Source organism: Anabrus simplex, chromosome X (assembly GCF_040414725.1).
Source record: "Anabrus simplex isolate iqAnaSimp1 chromosome X, ASM4041472v1, whole genome shotgun sequence".
NCBI lineage: Eukaryota > Metazoa > Arthropoda > Insecta > Orthoptera > Tettigoniidae > Anabrus > Anabrus simplex.
The window spans coordinates 35,987,394-36,007,685 of record NC_090279.1 but is presented as its reverse complement, the minus strand read 5'-3'; the positions used below and the strand labels follow the sequence as shown (position 1 = coordinate 36,007,685).

General features: G+C 39.8%; 1 long non-coding RNA gene across 1 annotated transcript; it reads right to left on the bottom strand.

Moving 5' to 3' along the window:
• Positions 1-7,098: 7,098 nt before the first annotated feature.
• Positions 7,099-19,088, bottom strand: LOC137503158 (uncharacterized). Its single transcript, XR_011019078.1, has 3 exons — positions 19,029-19,088; positions 18,737-18,872; positions 7,099-7,700 (listed from the first exon to the last, which is right to left on the bottom strand). It is a non-coding gene; the product is annotated as an uncharacterized lncRNA (long non-coding RNA).
• Between the last annotated feature and the right edge of the window lie 1,204 nt (positions 19,089-20,292).

Sequence of the window (20,292 nt, the reverse complement as noted above, 5' to 3'; positions counted from 1 at the left end):
AAAACGAGTCAGCAAATATTTTATTTTCTCGGAATATACTGAAATGCATTTTTAACCGATTTAGGGATAAAAATACGACTTATAGATATAGCAAGTATGAAGAATGAGATTTCCACCTAATCAATACTTTATTTTGATTAGGTGGAAATCTCATTCTTCATACTTGTATTCTTAATTCATCAATACGGACAATGAAGCTGATAGATTATAGTTATAGATATAGGTTTTAACGCCAGTTTGGACATTTTTTAGGCACTATAGGACCACAGTTTCTAACCTTACAAATACATGAAATGTGTAAATACAACTTCATTTTAACTCATTCCTTCAAGAACAAAATAGGTCTTTCCCTAAAATCCGAGGGCTGGTGATTACATCCCTCCATATAGAGTTGGCGTCAAGAAGGGCACTCATTCGTAAATTAGGGCCAAATCCATGTGCAAGCCAGGTCGCATCCCCTACTCCACATATATGAGAAAAGCAGTAGGATGAGAAGAAGAAGAATTTGGTTTTTTATGTATTTTATTTTAATTTTTTCATCAAATAATATATTAACACAAATTTCTTAATATTCACAAACAATAGGACAATAAAAATACGTAATCAGTAGCTAACACACAATTTGACCACCTAAAACAAAAAATCAAGGACAACTTACATAAAGGCAATACTACTGTACAGCACTCAAAAATTCTGTTTTTGTTACATGAACAGCAGACATTGAAATTAACATGAGCCCCAAACTACTAACTGCAAGAGCACTCCCTAAAATACACAAAATAAACATACCGGTACCTACGAGGCCCATTATCAGTTTTAGGAACAGTCCCACCTACAGAACTTCAATTTATTCAAAAATTTCTAATCATTTTGCAGTTACCTCATTTTTCCATTTATTACCACGATATCACCAACATGCATATCAACATACCGATAGCTGAATCTCAATAATAATCGCAAACTGATTAAAATCGAAAGAATTATTTTATGACTCCTTAAATTTCCTATTGACAACAACTACTTTTCTTTTACGAATACCATTTATGAACAGGATGGTCTTCGCATGGGATCCCTTTTCCAGCATATCAGCTGGTATTTATCTTCATAAATTGTTTTTCTAACAAGTTGCTTTACATTGCGTCGACACAGATACATCTAATGGTGACAATGGCGTAGGAAAGGGCTATGAGTGGGAAGGAAGCGGAAGAGTCCCGGCATTTTCCTGGTGTGAAAATGGGAAACCATGGTAAAACATCTTCAGGGCTGCCGGCAGTGAGGATCGAAACCACTATCTTCTGAATGCAAGCTCACAGCTGAGCGCCCCTAACCACAGGCAAGTCACCCTTGGAAGTATTATTTTAAGAAGTAGCACAAGTACAACTGGGCAATCACCCCTTTTTAACACTAATCAGAAGGAAAAGAAAGTAGTGGTTTGATTCTTTGAAAAATGAGCAAAAGAATAAGGATTGATTAAGGGGGGTGAGGGTAAAAATATACTCTGCATATTGCAAGCGTGATAACATTATAAGGAAGTAGAACTTATGCAAATGTTACGTGGAATTCCTTTCAGAGGACAGATGTGATAACTGCGATGTCCAGGAACACATCAATACGCCCCCAGAAGTACATTTACTTTTTATTACATAATAAAGAGCAGCACTCACCATTCTCCATTGCTTTAGAAGCTACTAGCATTGCTACCGGCCAGTGTAAAATGGAGTGTGAAATAATTCCCAGCAATGATAAGAATTACATACCGTCATCAACCAGCGCATAATAAAAGCACAAGTAAATACACCCTGTAAAGGAGTATACTGTCCGCATGCCAAGAGAGAAACATCATTTAGTAACTGTAACCTAGTTTTACACATCCAGGCCAATCTCTGTATGAGAACAGTGGCCCTTCTGGGGCCACACTTCCTTTGAGAGGAATTTTTTCTATGGCCGTGGTGGATAATCTCTGTACGGCAAGAAAAAACAAAAACATAATTCTGTGCCTTTCTTAGTTCCCAAGTAGACAAGTTGGCAGCCTTGTGCACCATCTGATCACGCCGTCCATGAGAGGTCCGCCAACCCACACGGATCAGTAAATATATACTCACCACAACACGAATACTTACCTTGTGGACTCTACAGGAACAGGCTGAAAACTGCCTGGATCTGAACTCGTGCCTCTTAAATTACAGGGAGGAAATGATAGAGGCATAACCCCCAATAAAAGAAAAGTGATCCAATAAAAGGGTTTATTAACATAAAAATGAAATTGAGTCAATGAACAAAAGCCGGGATACAAATAACAAATAATTTACATATTCTGTCCAAGGAATAACATGTGCATAGTCAATTTCCTTTCAATTCAGAAAAAATTATCTTTTACAAACACTAACAGAGTTGTCATGGAAGCGTTGCGATGGGTGAGAATTACATCAATAAAACAAACCTTTTCACAAAACAGTCAAAATAGGAAGCACCCCCTTTCTCTCTGTGAAAAGTAGAACAGGTGCAAAAGAACTCAGAAAATTGCATAATGGAGTATACAGCAATGATAGGCCTCAACAGCCACGTCCATTCAAAAGACGCAGGCCACTATAACAATAGCTCCATTGAGACTCACATCCCCAGCTATCAGAAAGGCACCGAGAAGCAAAAACCCGGCCGGAAGGAAAAACAAGAAAAACAATCTAGGAAGATGATAGGTCAGCAGAGTTACCGAGATCAATCAATATCTCAAACAATGAAACATGTTAACTGAATGAAAATATTTTAAAAATAAGCCAAAAAGAAATGCAATAAAGAAAATAAGGCACAAAAATAATATTTGCGAGATGTGGAAACCAACACAAATCTCATCCATCAATGCACACAGTCACATGCACACACAACCTAGAGACCAATATGAGCAAATCCAAATAAGTATGGGGGTCAAGGTAGGATACGAGAATGCTCGTACTGCATGACAAATAAAACCAGAGGCTTGTGAGCTTGAACAAGATACACATATCACAATGTCGGATGGCCGCACAGCAACCCAGGCTCACCCCAAATACAATAGTGATCCACACACATATAACGCATGATACATTCCATACTCATATCACCTCTCTTTTGGTGAACATGAGATGCGTATCACTAGCATCAAAACATATCAAAATTTATAATGTCCAATAACGGACCATTTATATTGGTATTACAAGCTCAGCCAGTTGTAGACTCGAAGAGAATTAAACAGGGTCTCAAATCAAAGTCACAGGTACACACATAATTTACACAGATCAGTGTCAATCTCCACTCTCGCATATAGTAAAGATACACACGGAACAAGCAATATGTAAATTAAAACACGAGGTCTGCAGCGACCAAAAAGATAGGGGTCTGCAGAATAGAATCTCAGAACGCAAGATCACAATAACTATGACAAACCCAAAAGAAAAATGTAAATAAATACCTTAAAAGTCTTGTAGAATGAAATCTGCAGATTATGTAATAATCAACATTACCCCAGCGACAGTCATTCTGCGCGTAGATGTTTGCGATACAAGTGGTGACCCGGAGCACTAATGTTCAGGTGCGCAAGATATAGTTTCAATGAATTCGGATAGGGAAGGAAACCAGTCGCAAATATCTTTTTCATTTACCTGTTATCTATGGCGATATTAAATATGTTACATTATTTTAAAAAAGAAACACCTCTGTACCAATATATTTGAACATACAGACACCACGAAAATGTACAGTAAGTGTGAAAACTGAAAGTACTTTAAAGAACTATGCAAAGTATGATGTGTTAGTCTCACACATATGTACATTCAGCTGAATAACTCTATATGTAAAACAACATGTCCTGAATGATTCATCTTCGTCGAGCCAAATATTTTGTATGCAATTATTTACATATGCATGATCATCTTTGCTTTAATGTTTCTATCTCAATTCCCATTCCTTTTTTCATTTTCTTCATTCAGATAATATTTTATTAAAACATTGAATTCTTTATAAATGAACACATCTCTACAATTTACACATACAAGAGGGAGTGACACTTTCGACTCGAGAACACGGCATGTGGAGCCACTCGGAACGTTTCAGATCTCTTCGGTACATCACGCAGTGCGTGGAGCCACTTGGATTGTTTCAGCTCTCTTCGGTACAACATGAACCAGGCTAGACTCGGCTAGCGTAAGGTGCCACTGCGAAGTAACGCACAGGAGAAGGTTCACGCACAGTTGTGATGTGTCTGTGTTCATGTTTTCTAGGCTTTATTAAAGTTTTCCTGTGATTAAAAGTGCCGGGGGCCGATGGCCCCGATGTTAGGCCCCTTTAAACAACAAGCATCTTCATCATCTGAGAGTGCCGTAGTGAGTTGAAGGTATTAATACTGAAGGGGTGGATAGGCGTAATTATCTTGTTTGTGTTCGGGTTCTCTAGGCACTTTAAAGTTTTCCTGTGATTTATAAGAGTGTCGGCGGATAGTCGTAATTTATCGTTCAATAATGGATACGTATAATTGTAATTTCTGCAGCGAGTCATTTAGTGTACATAAAAACTTACTGAGGCACATCAGTACCAAACATCGTGGCAATCAAAGTGAGAGTTTTAAGTGCAACTTATGTGATTACTCCACTGCAAGACGTGACAATCTTAAGCGGCATACATTCAGCATGTATGAAAAGGTCTCTGCAAAATTTGAGTCAAAAATACTTTGTCCATTATGTAAATATGACTGTGCATCACGAAGCGAGATGCTTCGGCATTACTCGTCACAACATGATATAGACGTAGTTAATGAAACTGTGGAATTTTCTAGTGAGAGTGATTTCTATAACTGGAAATCTAAGGTCGAAAAAGATCATCTATGCGAGTTTGTATGCAGAAGGGGATGTTAGGTTAGAACTACAGATAACTGCTCAAAATTGTCATTCCACTGTCATCGTAATGATGTTTATAAATCAAGAGGGCAAAACGAGCGCCACCAGAAAATATTGGGAAGTAACAAAATTGATGGATGCTGCCCAGCTAGCATGGATGTCACATGTCATCCTTCTGGCAAAGTTGAGGTTTCATTCTGCAAAACGCATGTAGGTCATCAGGCTGAGCTAGGCCGGTTAAGACTTTCAAAATCAGAAAGGGACGAAATTGCACTGAAAATATCACTGCAGATTCCCTTTGACTGCATTTTAGACTCTGTTAGGTCTTCAATTAAAAGCAGCGAATTAGAGCGCCGCGATTTAATATCAAATAAAGATCTTCACAACATAGCGAGAGATTATAACTTTAAAGCCGAGGCAGTTAGACATGCGAATGACAGCACGAGTGTGTGGACTCTTGGGTGAAATAAATGCAAGAAATAGATTCTGTAGTCCGGTTCTACAAACCCCAGGGAGTTAGTTTTGAAGCCCATCCACAGCTGCGCGAAGAAGACTGTCTTAATTGTAATCAATGAGGCGCAGATTGAAATGTTACGCGATTATGGAAATAATTATATTTTCATGGACAGCACACATGGGCTTAATTCTTACAGATTTGAACTGACAACTCTTCTTTTGTTGGACGAGTTATTTCAAGGCTTTCCTTGCTCGTTCATGTTTTCGAACAGAGGAGATCTTCCGATTATGGAGATCTTCTTAACAGTTGTTCTGGATACTCTCCGTGCTCCACTTCAACCAAATGTACTTATGTCTGATATGGCAGAAGTATTTCATAATGCCTGGTTGAAAGTTATGAAACTGTTCTGCTCATGGCATGTAGATCGAGTGTGGAGGAAAAATCTTTGCAAGATCAAAGGACGTGAAAAACAAGCCGAAATCTATTAGAACGCTAATGCAGGAGAGAAATGAAGAGACCTTTTGAAAGATGTTTGACGAGGCTCTACGGCTTCTGAAAGAAGACCCAGACACCTTAGAATTTGGTATATGTTTTGAAAATAATTATTGGGCATCTGCTCCAAGCTGGGCGTATTGTTATCGTCAACACTCAGGTCTTAATACAAACATGCACTTGGAGAGAATGCATGGAGTGATCAAACATATATATCTAAAGGGAAACAAGCCCAAACGATTAGATATTGCCATCTATGCTCTAATGAGGTATCTAAGGGACAAACTCTATGATAGACTTATGCATCTGAATAAAGGTAAAGTGACCTCAAAGCTTTCGGCCATAAGGCAACGCCACAAATCGTCATTTCAGCTAGACCCTGAAGATGCAATATATGACAATAATGTGTGGATAGTGCAGTCAAAACATTCCAACGAACTCTACGAAATAAGGCGAATGAGTGAAAGCTTGTGCAAGTGCGCATTGCTTTGTACGGAGTGCGAGACATGCCCCCACGCATTCACTTGCAGCTGTCCAGATTCATCAATCAAGTTCAACATGTGTAAACACATTCATTTGATATGCAGAATAGCAAGTAGAGAGCCTTCAAGTGCAGCTGAATCTACAGACAATAATTTAATCATCCACGAGGCATCCACTACAGATCGAAAACAACGTGCAATAATCCAAGAACTACAATGCCCTGGAGCAGCAAAGGCATGTGACAGTAAAGCGAAGAGGCGAGAAATGTTACTGGATAAATTCAGCCACATCGTAGATGAGGCTGAATCCAATGAAGACTTCGACATTATTGACAAACGTCTGCAAAATTTATTGCCAACCACTCAGTCCCGCAAATCTACATCTTCACTACCTCCAGTTTCACCAGCAAAAAAATCGAAATTTGTACATCAGAATGGTTTAAGCCAACCAAGAAACCTCACAAAAAGATGTCGTTATCCATCGCAAAGCCCACAGCCACAGAAGAGCAAGACATTGCAATAAAATTACTGTTACCTAAATCTGAACGGCAGGGATCAATCATGGGTCTTCTAAACACAGTAGAAGGTGATAAATAGCAATATTTATATTATAATTATTGGCAGGAGTGTAATCCAAAAATAGTTCTCAATTAGCTACTAATAGACTGGTAATTAAGTTAGTGAAGTGTGTGATTTGTGAATTTAAAAACTCAAATTCATACATAGAGTATAAACTTGGAGTATGTCATATGGAATCATTTTTCTTCAGTGAGGTTTTTCAAACTGACAACTGGGACTCAAGTCCATGCAGTTTCTGGGGTGGGGGACAGATTTTATTTGTACTATTCCTTAAGAATGAAGGAAATTTATACTTAAACTTGGCGTGCTAAGCAGCCTGCAAGTGCCACACCCACCGCAACAACTGACGGTACGCAGTGTATACTTCGTGGAATCAAAGAGAGCAGAAAAGTTCCGAGTGGTTATACACGATGCGCTCCCGAGACAAGGGTGAACTGGTATGCTTTAGAAGAAAAACATATATTGCAAGAGCAACAGTTTTATCTCTGTCAGTGAATCACCGTCCTTTGCTCTTATGAAGAAAGTTTTTCACCTGACCCTTAAAACAATCCTTTCGGTATGAGCTGCAATTAAGATCTTACTTTTTTCTAACCTGCACACCTCACCCTTCAATTTGTATAACATCATTATTAACACTTTTAGGACACCTTGCAGAAGTCTGTCTGTTGGCTGCACCTGAGCAGTACTGGTGGATGGAGATGTTCCATTTCTTCTTCTTCTTCTCCTCTCTTCATCTTGCGTGAACTCCCTCCTTTTCTTGATCTCAAAACGCCCTTCACGCTGCTGCCGGCAAGATTTTGTGTTGGCACAGAATTGGGTTTTAGCCTTAAAAGAAAAAAAAAGAAAAAAAGAGTTCATTGAAACAAAGTTCATATTCATATTAATTATACACATTGCTCTTTGAATAATCCCATGTTCTAGTACTAGGAAATGCAAAACGGGCAGGCTATAATAAAACAGCATATAAATTACAAGAATATGATGAACTGTTGTGAAATACCATTCAATTTCATACTAGATGTGAAACAGCCCCAGATGTATAATTGAAGACATGCTCGCAAAAATGGTCTCTCACTTTGCTTGAAAGGAGAAAATTTAAGTTTTGCAAACCGAACAAAAATATATATATATATACCGCATTAATTTTACCTGGTGTATTGCACATCAAATCAAAGTATACATTCAGAGAAAATCTTTTCATAGCAATTTTAAGTTGTTTTATTGCAGACTAGCGATGCAGTAGCTAAATGAACTTAAGGGAAGTTGTATATTCAATGTACATGTGTTAGTTTTGTAACGTACCTACCTGACTGTGATAAATGGAAGGGAAATACAAATAATTCTGGCAATAAATTATATAATATAGATAAGGAAAGTGTTGTTACAAACAAATAATACATAATATATCAACAAATGCAATAATGAGGTTGGCCTACAGGTACTTAATCTTGTACCTTAACCTAATCATAATCAGGAATATCAAAAAGTGGGTATAAGTCCAGGATCCGCCGGCACGGGCGAGCACGGGCTCCGCGGCTGCTGCTCGTGCGTCTATATAACGTCATGTATGACGTGTTTAGCGAGTTGATGTTTGCAAACAAGGCGGATAATTCGAAGGAACATGTAGCAGCCGCTAAATGTATGAATTAATGGTCTGGTATATTTAGCTGTTTGAGACTGCGTAACACAATTCACAGCCACTAGATTGGCACTAGATTGGGTTAAAAATTGACTAGTTGGATAGTGAAATAGATATTAACGGCGCGATATGATGGGGCTGACTTGATTTCGCGAAAACTTTACGAATATTAAGTACGTCCGGCAAGTAGGAAAAGCACTGATCTGGTTTGGTTAAGTCCGGCTAGTGGCAAAACCATTGGTCTAGAGACAAGCAAAACGGGGTCTGTGGGCATAAGCCCCCATGTTAGGGCTGCGAAGCGGCCAACAGCCTCTAGCATCCTTTACGAAAGCAATTGTGATTCACCGAAAACCACTTTTATTTGCGAGTTGCTTTAAGTCGCACTGACACAGATAGGTGGGAGAGGAAAGGCCTAGGAATGGGAAGGAAGTGGCCGTGGCCTTAATTAAGGTACAGCCCCAGCACTTGCCTGGTATGATAATGGGAAACCACGGAAAACCATCTTCAGGGTTGCCAACAGCATTACTAATTTAGCGCGGTGATCCACCGAAAATCACTGACAGTGACAGGTTAGGTCGTGATCCACCGAAAACCACTGGTAGCGACACGTTAGGTTAGGTTTGGTTAGGTGCGACAGCATTAATAATTTGGCGGGGTGATCCTCCGAAAACCACTGATAGTGACAGGTTAGGTTGTGATCCACCGAAAACCACTGATAGTTACAGGTTAGGTTGTGATCCACCGAAAACCACTGGTAGTGACACGTTAGGTTAGGTTCGGTTAGGTGCGACAGCATTGCTAATTGAGCGACTGTTGTTGGAAGTACACTTTTGGTGATGGCATTACGAATAGGAAAGCAACACTATACACACAAGTATATTGCAACCACTGAGACAGGATATGAATTTATGGGTACTCACCAAAAGTTGGCACAGGAGTAGATAGAAGATGGACTTCTTGTGTTTGCGTAGATGTACTCCCTCTTAAAATAATAATTACTAGTATGGATGCAGCACTGAACGGGAGTTTTAATTGTTTTGGCTAGTTGTACTTCGTCTTAAAACAATTATCACGACTATCACAGAACTGAACACACGACTCGACTATTTATCTCGAGTTATACTTCCTCTTAAAACTATAATCACGACTATGACAGAGCTGGACACACAACTCGATTGTTTTCGTCTAGTTGTAGGCCTATTTCCTCTTAAGATAGCAATCAAGACTATAACATAACTGGACACACGACTGGTTTGTTTTCGTCTACTTGTACTCCCTCTTCAAACAATAATCACACTGCTGGTAATGAAACTCGTGATTTGAGTTAGATGTATTTTTGTTCCTCGTAAAAGTTAAGTTGGCGACAGTTCAGAGAGGGACGACAGAGTCATCTTTTGGGGTAAATATTAATTACATTGCAATGCCATCTCTATTACTGGTAATGTACTATATGTATCTATGTATACATCGTTTACACTTCAAATTATCAAGTAACATGTTAGCTGAGTGGATAAGCTGATGGACTACGGAGTTGAAGATCGCTGGTTCAAGACGGCCTGTCGCCAGGAATTTATAACAGGTAAGTAAAATTAGATTAGTATGCGAATATATAAGTGAAATAACTACCTATAAAATTGGTTAAATGGATGCCGGTGAAATATAGGCTGGGGCTGAAAGAAAGTGAAGGGAGAGGAAATACAAGGTGAAAGTAATTCAGTATCTTTTAAGTTCTCCCCACCCGAAACCCCTCCTACCCAGGAGGTCCCGTATGTATGTCGTCATAGCTGTGCCGGCGAATTCTGGCCTTCTTCCAAAAAGTGGATAGTCTTCTTGTTCTTGAACGGGACTACATGCATTGGAAGCAAGATATCTGTAGTATGCATGATACAGAGAGGGGTATGTAATCCAACAAGTCTAAAATATCCTTGATTTTGGCTGGAAGTACAGGCCTAGGTCTGTCGTACTTGCATGGTAGGTGTTCAATACCGAATGATGGTCTACCAGGTACTTTTTTTCTGAGATCTACAGAATCATACTCTTCTATTAAAGAGTATGAGTACTTGAAAAGTAAACTAAATGGATCTTCTTTACTGATTTTACAACATGTAATCTTGCTTAACAATACCTTTTGCTTCGAATCAGAGACTGTTCTTTTCGTTATCTTATCCAGTAAAGGCGAAGCAGTGATAAACATGTCACGTGTCATCTTTACCACTGCAAACGGCTTCTTAACCCTAGTCTTCCTAACAAGTTCCATCCATTGATCTGGAATGTAAATTGATGATACTTGCCTCTTTTTCTTCTCTATAAGGCCAAAGTCTCTGTCACATGGCAAATACGTGTGACCTGGCACTAAATATTTATGTTCTATTATATTAAATCTTCCAGTCTGGACTAAAAACATCCAAAAGCTACCTAAAGAAAAGTTCTTGTTTTGACCAAAACAAGAATCAGAATATACTATCAGGTGGTTAACATTATCAGGAACGGAAGTCATAACATAATGCCGAAGGCATGAGATTATATCATCGGCCCCCCTTCCCGCTACATCCTCAGGCCACATAAACATTGTTGCAGCGTTATTTGCAACATTGTGAATACCAAAATTCAAAGTCCAAAGCTGACGTTTATAAAATATTATCCCTACACATTGCTGCATGTCAAAAGCAATCACATGAACAGTGCTGTCTTCCTTAGCTATAGTTCAGTTATTATGAGTTTCGACTTGACGTTTGAGCGCTGCCTTTTGGCGGAGGGTAAGTGAATTAATCAACAGCCAATCGCTCCGATAGAGCGCGTTAGACTCCAGTTGCGGTTAGCAGTGTTGTCGATTTCTTGTTTACAGTAACCACGTGCTATCAGCTGTGTGTTGTATTGTGCTCAGTTCTTTTCGCGGTCTTTGTGCTAGGTTGTTGTTCGTTTATATTTCGCAGTGTAGAGTTTATAAATGTATTGTTTAGTATTTTTAATAGTATAGCGCGTTATATTGTAGTAAATAGTGTCTAACAGGTAATCTATTTTATATAGTAGCTTAGTTTAACATTTTGTTCGGTAGTTATATAGTAGGTTAATTTTAGGCCCGTGTGCGAATTTGATGTTCTGTTATGTCGACGCCTACGTTTAAGGATGAAGCTCCCAAGAGAAGAAAGCCCTTCGGACGAGGTACTCCACTAAGGAGCCGGGCCCGGGAAATTGTTTGTAATGTTAGAGAGTCATTCTTGACAAAGTACCAACAATGGCGGCTAAAAAGAATGAGTTGATTAAGTGGTTGAAGGAGCACAATATTTCGGTTCGCGATGACATGGGGAAGGGGGATCTTATGCATCTCTTGAAACAAAACAAACCCCAATACCAAGTTTATGTGGTGGATAGCCAGAAGGAACGGGCATAAAGTAGTTCAGACGATTATGTTGTAGACTTTATTATCTCTTTAGGGCCAAGCGAGAGTGAAACCTAAACAGACGATGACAATGCCGATAGTGACTGAGAAAAGAGTGGTATATTCACTTTGTAGGATTATTTCCTTCGTAACGGGAAACTGAATCTAAGAGCAACGCGAGATCTTCTACATGGTGAGTAGACATTTAATTTAATTTTCTCACGGTTTATCTGCTCGAGCATTGACATATTTTTATCTTGTAGCCTTATCCTAAATGTGTTGTGCATTATTGATCTTACGTGAATCATATATGTTGCTACAAAGAATAACCGATTATGGACTTATATTCCAGTATTTACATTTCTGTTTGTGTTGTGTATCGTAAATCAGCTGTTTGTATTCGTGGCAATTTGGCACCAGCGGCTGACTTCCGGCTAACTGTCAAGTCGAAACTCATAAAAACGGAACTATAGTTGTGTGTCTGCTTTTAACTGCTCATAGGCCGACTCTGATTTTCGTTTATGCAGCTCTAACTTACATTCCAGATCTTTTTTTCAGAGGATCATTCTCTGTTGAAATGTGAATGTTTAAACTGTCACATATTTTACATGTATCACTACGAGGTGCTTGGAATGACAAATTATAATATTTATAGAAAATCTTTCTGTAAATGGCAAGGCTAACTGGTGTCCTATTTTCCTGGGTGCACTTGTCCATATAAAGGTTATACAAAACACTAATATTGAGTTCTCCACTTAAGTACTTCATGTTAGGATTCTTTTTCCGAGAATAATGACTCGACCGCGTGGGGAAACTGTCAATGTGCTCCCTTACGCAGTTTATATATGCCTCTTCTGCTTTGTTGGGACGGTTTCCATGCTGATCCCTCTGATCCAACTAAAACAGAATCAAACCCTGTTCTCTTAAACCTTGTTTTATTATCTTGAAGCACAACCTAACTTACGTAGAGAACTGCACGTTAAAAGTGATTAGAATCACAGTGATTGCTTACCTTGAAGGTGCCTGAAGTTTTCTTCTCTTGAATTATTCGAGAAAGTCGTCCATTACTCAATCCAAATATAGACAATAGGGCCTTTTTACGGATTACAACCTCTGTTGCATCTACCATAACCTTGAAAACACATGAACATAGTCTTCTACTACTACTAGAATCGTTCACATATCTTCGTTTCACTGGGCAAATCTGTACACAGCCAGAAATGTACGCATTTTGTAAGTCATGGTCACCCAAATTCCAGAAATTGAGAAAAAGTCTTTCACGATAATCTTCTGTCACCTTTTCAAAACGCCTACGCGAACAGCGGCAGTTTGCACCAATACTCTTCTTCTCTATTACAACACCTTTGTAATTAACATATTCCTCACCACTATTCCTTTTCTTTTTCTGAATTTCCCGACACCATTTTGCAGGATTACTTTTCCTTTTACGATAATTTCCGCACATTTTTTCAGCTCGCTCAGCAAATTCACTCTCTGTGTCCACCATGTTTGTTGTTTACAAGCAGTAGCCAGGGTCACCAACATTGATACAATGAACATTCTGGAGTAGGTATATATTCGTATATAACCAGGGACATTGTATTCTCAGTAATGAATTTTTTAATGATAAGTTACATTAAAATTCTTATGTAATGTTCATAATGTTACCCGCTCTCGGCAAATTCGTTGTTTCAATCATTGGTTCACCACCACACTACACCACAATGTTAGTGCTAAGCCTGCAATGTTGCGTACACTTACTTAATTTCTGCTCTATAGGGGTTAGCCCATTTTTGCATTCTGACAAAGGCCCTCAGGTTAAACACTCAAATTTTCACCTACTGTATTCCTCTAAACGATCCCTCCTGATATTAGCATATGTAGGAATAGGTACTATTCATGTTGCTCAATAGATAGCAGCACCTAACTCACTTTTTTTTAATTTTGAGGGTTAGACCGTTTTTGCGAGCATGTCTTCAATTATACTATTAATTTTTGTGGTGCATGGTGTGGGTTACTGCTGTCACCTCCTACTTCAAGAACCACAGGTAACAGCTGAGTGGCCTATTACCTGGTCCTCAGACTCAAGATACCCTAACATTTTCAGAGTCATGGCCTGCTTTGCACTCAGGTGGCTACGACCCATCAAGGGAGAGGTCCTCACTAGGACTAGAAGTAAGGTAGCATCCTGCTTCACAGAGTGGTATTAAATAGAAATGGCATATGGCTTTTAGCGCCGGGAGTGCCCGGGGACAACTTTGGCTCGCCAGGTGCAGGTCTTTTGATTTGACGCCCATAGACGACTCATGCGTCGTGATGAGGATGAAATGATGATGAAGACGACACATACACCCAGCCCCAGTGCCAACTGAATTAACCAATGATGGTTAAAATTCCTGACCCTGTTAGGAATCGAACCCAGGACCCCTGTGACCAGAGGCCAGCACGCTAACCATTTAGCCATTGAGCCGGACACAGAGTGGTGGTGGTGGTGATTACTGTTTTAAGAGGAAGTACAAGTGGGCAACCATCCTCTATATAACACTAATCAGAGAGAAAAAATGGAAGGGGTCCAACACTTCAAAAAATGAATGTATCAGCCAAAGGAAGACAAGGGCCACGAAGGACATAAACATAAAAAATGTCCTAAGCCTCCATACATAATGCCGTTGGGGTCAGAAAATAACAAGACTTGATCAAGGGAGGTTGGATAGGATAGATGAAAGTGAGGAGCCTGCCACAAGTAAGTGGAAGCAATTCCAGGACTCAGCTAAGGGCCCCTTGGTCAAAAACCCACGCTCCAAAGTTCAGAGCCCCTGGGACCCCTTTTAGTCACCTCTTATGACAGGCAGGGGATACCGGGTTTGCTATTCTACCACCCCCAACAACAGGGGAAGTAGACCAAGCTTGGAACACTTCAAGCAAGCCTCGGATCTATGGAAGTAATGCAGTCCAGGAAACAGGCGTACGATATAGAAAGAGAATGGGTGGCACACAGTGATGCGGTAGTAAAAGCAGCAAGGGAATGCCTAGGAACAACCCTCTGTAAAGATAGTAAAAAGCAAAATCTTGTCGGAATGACAAAGTGAGGACAGGTTTCACCGTTCAGTTACCACAGGCCAAGTACGCAGTGTATCTGCGCTCCACGCGGTAGAGCTTGTGATAGGTATCGCACTCTTACCTGTCTTCAGAGAAAAGAATCGCTGACATGTTTCTGCTGCAAGTAATGTATACTCCTCATTATGAGTAGTGAAATGTTAAGTTTGGTGCATTCATTATATAATATTAATAATAATAATAATAATGAATTGAAAGATACCATACTTTAATGTGCAAAATATTCGTGTTCAAATTATGTGCATGTTATTCTAGTGTAACTTAAAAGAATTATGAATTGTAATTTAATCTTATGACCATTGACTGCAATAAAATACTGAATTATTTATTATTATTAATAATAATATTATTATTGCTTAACTCACAGAGGCTTGCAGACTGAATGCTGAAGGGCATAACCATCTGTAGCTCTGTATGTATGTATGTATGGGTATGTAATATTCACTTTGTCTTCAAGCAGTAAAGGGAAGTTAAAAGTTTTATACACAAGAACTATTTATCATCATAAAGCGTGAATGAAAATCCACAGCCTGTTTCCAGTCGTCCAACCTGGTCAGGAATGGAATGAATGAAGCCCCCATCTAGCGATGAGGATAGGAATTGTGCCAGCTGCCTAAGCCTGTCGCACTCGTCTGGGGCAGTGATTAATGAATGACAGATGAAATGAAATTATATTGGAGAGTGTTGCTGGAATGAAAGATGACAGGGGAAACTGGAATACCCGGAGAAAAACCTGTCCCGGCTCTGCTTTGAGAGCGTTGAGAGGCCGGAGCGCTGCCGCCTGAGCCACGTAGGCTCTCATAAAGCCGAAAATTACAGGCCAGTCAGTTTGACATGCACTGAATGTAAGGTTTGGGAAAACATTATTTCTGATTATTTTAGACATTAAAATCACAGCAATAGAACCCGCTTTTGGGTGGTTAGGCCGTGTGCATTATGCAGAGTTTCGTCCAGACGTGCCATTTGGACTCATCAGCTGGAATGGCACGCCCCTCCAGGACTCTTTAGACATGTTTGCAAAATTAATAACTGTTTTGATAGAAGACAGTTTGGGTTTAGGAAAGGTTATTCCACTGAAGCTCAACTTCTAGGATTCCAACAAAATATAGTAGATATCCTGGATTCAGGAGGTGAAATGGACTGTATCGCGATTAACCTATGTAAGGCAGTTGATAGGGTAGACCATGGAAGACTACTGGCAAAAATGAGTGCAACTGGACTAGAAAAAAAAAGTGACTGAATGGGTGGCTATATTTCTAGAACATAGAACTCAGAGTACTAGAGTAGACAAAGCTTTATCTGACCCTGTAATAATTAACAGAGGAATTCCTCAAGGCAGTATTATTGGACCTTTATGTTTTCTTATATATATATCAATGACATGTGTAAAGAAATGGAGTCAGGGATAAGGCTTTCTGCAGACGATGCTATTCTGTACAGAGTAATAAACAGTGGCGTATGCTGAGATTAAGACATGGGCTACCACTAGACTTAGGTTACCTCTTTTCGATGGTTGGTTTAGTGAACGTCAAGCCTTCAGCGTTTTGAGCTGCAGCCAGTAGTCAATGAAGAAGCCTGCTGTGTTGTGAAGGCTGCTTTACAGGCTATTGCACCGGACTCTGCTACTGCCATTGCTCAACCCCTGATCAGTGGAGATGGTAGCCTAAGGTTTAGGAAATGAGAGTCCGGCTTTGTGGCTAAATGGATAGAACGTTTGCCTTTGGTCTGATGGCCCCAGTTCAATTTCCAGAATCAACCACCTCATACTGTTAATTCCCCTGGCTTGGGGACTGGGTATTTATGATGTCTTCGCCATTCATTTTATCCCCATTAGGTCAACACCAAGCCTGTATAGTTGCCATGCCCTATTATTTTTTGTTCTATTTCGGTTTACGTCGCACCGACACAGATAGGTCATATGGCGATGATGGGATGGGAAAGACCTAGGAATGAGAAGGAAGCGGCTGTGGCCTTAATTAAGGTACAGCCCCAGCATTTGCCTGGTGTGAAAATGGGAAACCACAGAAAACCATCTTCAGGGCTGCCAACAGTGGGGTTCGAACCCACTATCTCCCGGATGCGAGCTCACAGCTGCACGCTCCTAACCACACGGCCAACTCTCCCGGTCCCATTATATTTGTATTTGTATTATTATTTTACAGCAGTCGTACCCATCGTTCACTGGTTAAATTAGCTTCCTTGGGAGATCAGTGGTGGTGTCCGACCCATGATCATGGGTTCGATTCCAACCAACAAAAGAATAATAATAATAATAATAATAATAATGTTATTTGTTTTACATCCCACTAACTACTCTTTTACGGTTTTTGGAGACGCCGAGGTGCCGGAATTTCGTCCCGCAGGAGTTCTTTAACGTGCCAGTAAATCCACTGACACGAGGCTGACGTATTTGAGCACCTTCAAATACCACCAGACTGAGCCAGGACCGAACCTGCCAAGTTGGGTTCAGAAGGCCAGCGCCTTTACCGTCTGAGCCACTCAGCCCGGCAATCCAACAAAAGAAAGAAAACGCTAAACCTAAAATGTGGCATTTCATTTTAACAAAATGAAAATAAAACGATATTGCTCATCTAACACTAGCCCTGCAGTCTCTTCCTACAAGGAGTAAACGGGAGTGAGGAATTCCCACACTCTCTTTCCTATATCATTCAGAAGTATGAGGTGAGGAAGTATATACAATGAGTAACGCATGGTTGATAGTTAGCAGTGGCGAACAGACGGACTGAAGCCTAGCACACCTATCCTCCGCTGGTCCTCGCTCCTATCCGATATCCAGCAGCAAGCTGCGTGTGGCGAGTCGAGGGGAAAGGGGCGAGAGTCTGGGCTGCAATATCAGTCTCCGATGCCTTGCTCTCAGAAATATGCGTGACGTTTCTTTCTCACTGCTTTCAAGTTTTGTAAATGGAACAGTGTTTCAGATGCTTAGACTACAATGTGCTTTAGACTTCCATCATTCTCAATGGAGATTTGGGCTTCACTGATAGCCTTGGTAGCCCTCTGTACATGCCACTGGTAATAAATAAGTTACAAGCTTGTGAGCAACTGCAAAATAACCTATATAATGTTGTGAGATGGACCGTAGGCAACGGTATGATGATAAACAGGGTTAAAAGTCAGGTTGTGAGTTTCACAAAGGAAAAGTCCTCTCTGTTTTAATTATTGCATTGATGGTGTCAAAGTTCCTTTGGGGGATCATTGTAGGTACCTAAGTCTCTGGTAAGACACCTACTACAGTATGGATGCAGCGTATGGGACCCTTAACAGGATTACTTGATTCAAGAGCTGGAAAAAATCCAAAGCAAAGCAGCTCGATTTCTTCTGGGTGATTTCCGACAAAAGAGTAGCTTGACAAAAATGTTGCAAAGTTTGGGCGGGGAAAACTTGGGAGAAAGGAGACGAGCTGCTGGACTAAGTGGTATGTTCTGAGCTGTCAGCAGAGAGATGGCGTGGAATGACATTAGTAGACGAATAAGTTTGTGTCTTTAACAGTAGGGAAGATCACAAAATGAAGATAAACCTGGAATGCAAGAGTTATTTATAAGAAGAGGAGGTAGGGATTGGAATAACTTACGAAGGGAGATGTTCAATAAATTTCCATTGTTTTTGCAATCATTTAAGAAAAGGCTAGGAAAACAACAAATAGGGAATATGCCACTTGGGCGACTGCCCTAAATAAAGATCAGTAGTGATTGATTGATGACTTACCCCTCACTATAGAGCCAAGGATTCCTACAATCTGTGGATTGGAAGTGATCTCAACATATCATGTAGCCTATGTGGTATTGAAGTAGATAGATCCTTCTTTCTTGTAAATGTTATCAAAATCACCCACTGATCACACCTACAACAACAACAAAAAAACAAAATAAAATCTAACGTATGCCTGCAACTATTGCGCCATTGTCAACTTTCAATTTATCTAATTCATCCAAGATAAGAAGATAAGAATACTTGACAACTGAATGTTAAACCTAATGTGATATTTTACAATACATACACTGTTTTGTCTCGAGCAAAGCAGAAGAATTATGATTCCAGGTGACATACTTTAAGTTTATATTGTACTGTATGTATGAATTTTAGTTTGTAAATTCACAAATCACACACTTCACTAATTTAATTACCAGTCTATTAGTAGGTAATTGAGAATTTTTGTTGTACACTCCTGCCAATAATTATAATATAAATATTGATACTTATCACCTTCTACTGTGTTTAGAAGACCCATGATTGATCACTGTGGTTCAGATTTAGCTAAGAGTAATTTTATTACAATGTCTTGCTCTTCTGTGGCTGTGGGCTTTGTGATGGATAACGACATCTTTTTATGAGGTTTCTTGGTTGGCATAAATCTTCTCTGAGGTTCAAATTTCGATTTTTTTGCTGGTGAAACTGGAGGTAGCGAAGATGCAGATTTGCGGGCCTGAATGGTTGGCAATAAATTTTGCAGACGTTTGTCAATAATGTCGAAGTCTTCATCGGATTCAGCCTCATCTAGGATGTGCCTGAATTTATCCATTAACATTTCTCGCCTCTTCGCTTTACTGTCACATGCCTTTGCTGCTCCAGGGCATTGTAGTTCTTGGATTATTGCACGTTGTTTTCGATCTGTAGTGGATGCCTCGTGGATGATTAAATTATTGTCTGTAGATTCAGTTGCACTCGAAGACTCTACTTGCTACTCTGCATATCAAATGAATGTGTTTACACATGTTGAACTTGATTGATGAATCTGGACAGTTGCAAGTGAATGCGTGGAGGCATGTCTCGCACTCGGTACAAAGCAATGCGCACTTGCACAAGCTTTCACTCATTCGCCTTATTTCGTAAAGTTCGTTGGAATGTTTTGACTGCACTATCCACACATTATTGTCATATATTGCATCTTCAGGGTCGAGCTGAAATGACGATTTGTGGCGTTGCCTTATGGCCGAAAGCTTTGAGGTCACTTTACCTTTATTCAGATGCATAAGTCTATCATAGAGTTTGTCCCTTAGATACCTCATTAGAGCATGGATGGCAATAACTAATCGTTTGGGCTTGTTTCCCTTTAGATATATATGTTTGATCACTCCATGCATTCTCTCCAAGTGCATGTTTGTATTGAGACCTGAGTGTTGACGATAACAATACGCCCAGCTTGGAGCAGATGCCCGATAATTATTTTCAAAATATATACCAAATTCTAAGGTGTCTGGGTCTTCTTTCAGAAGCCGTAGAACCTCGTCAAACATCTTTCGAAAGGCCTCTTCATCTCTCTC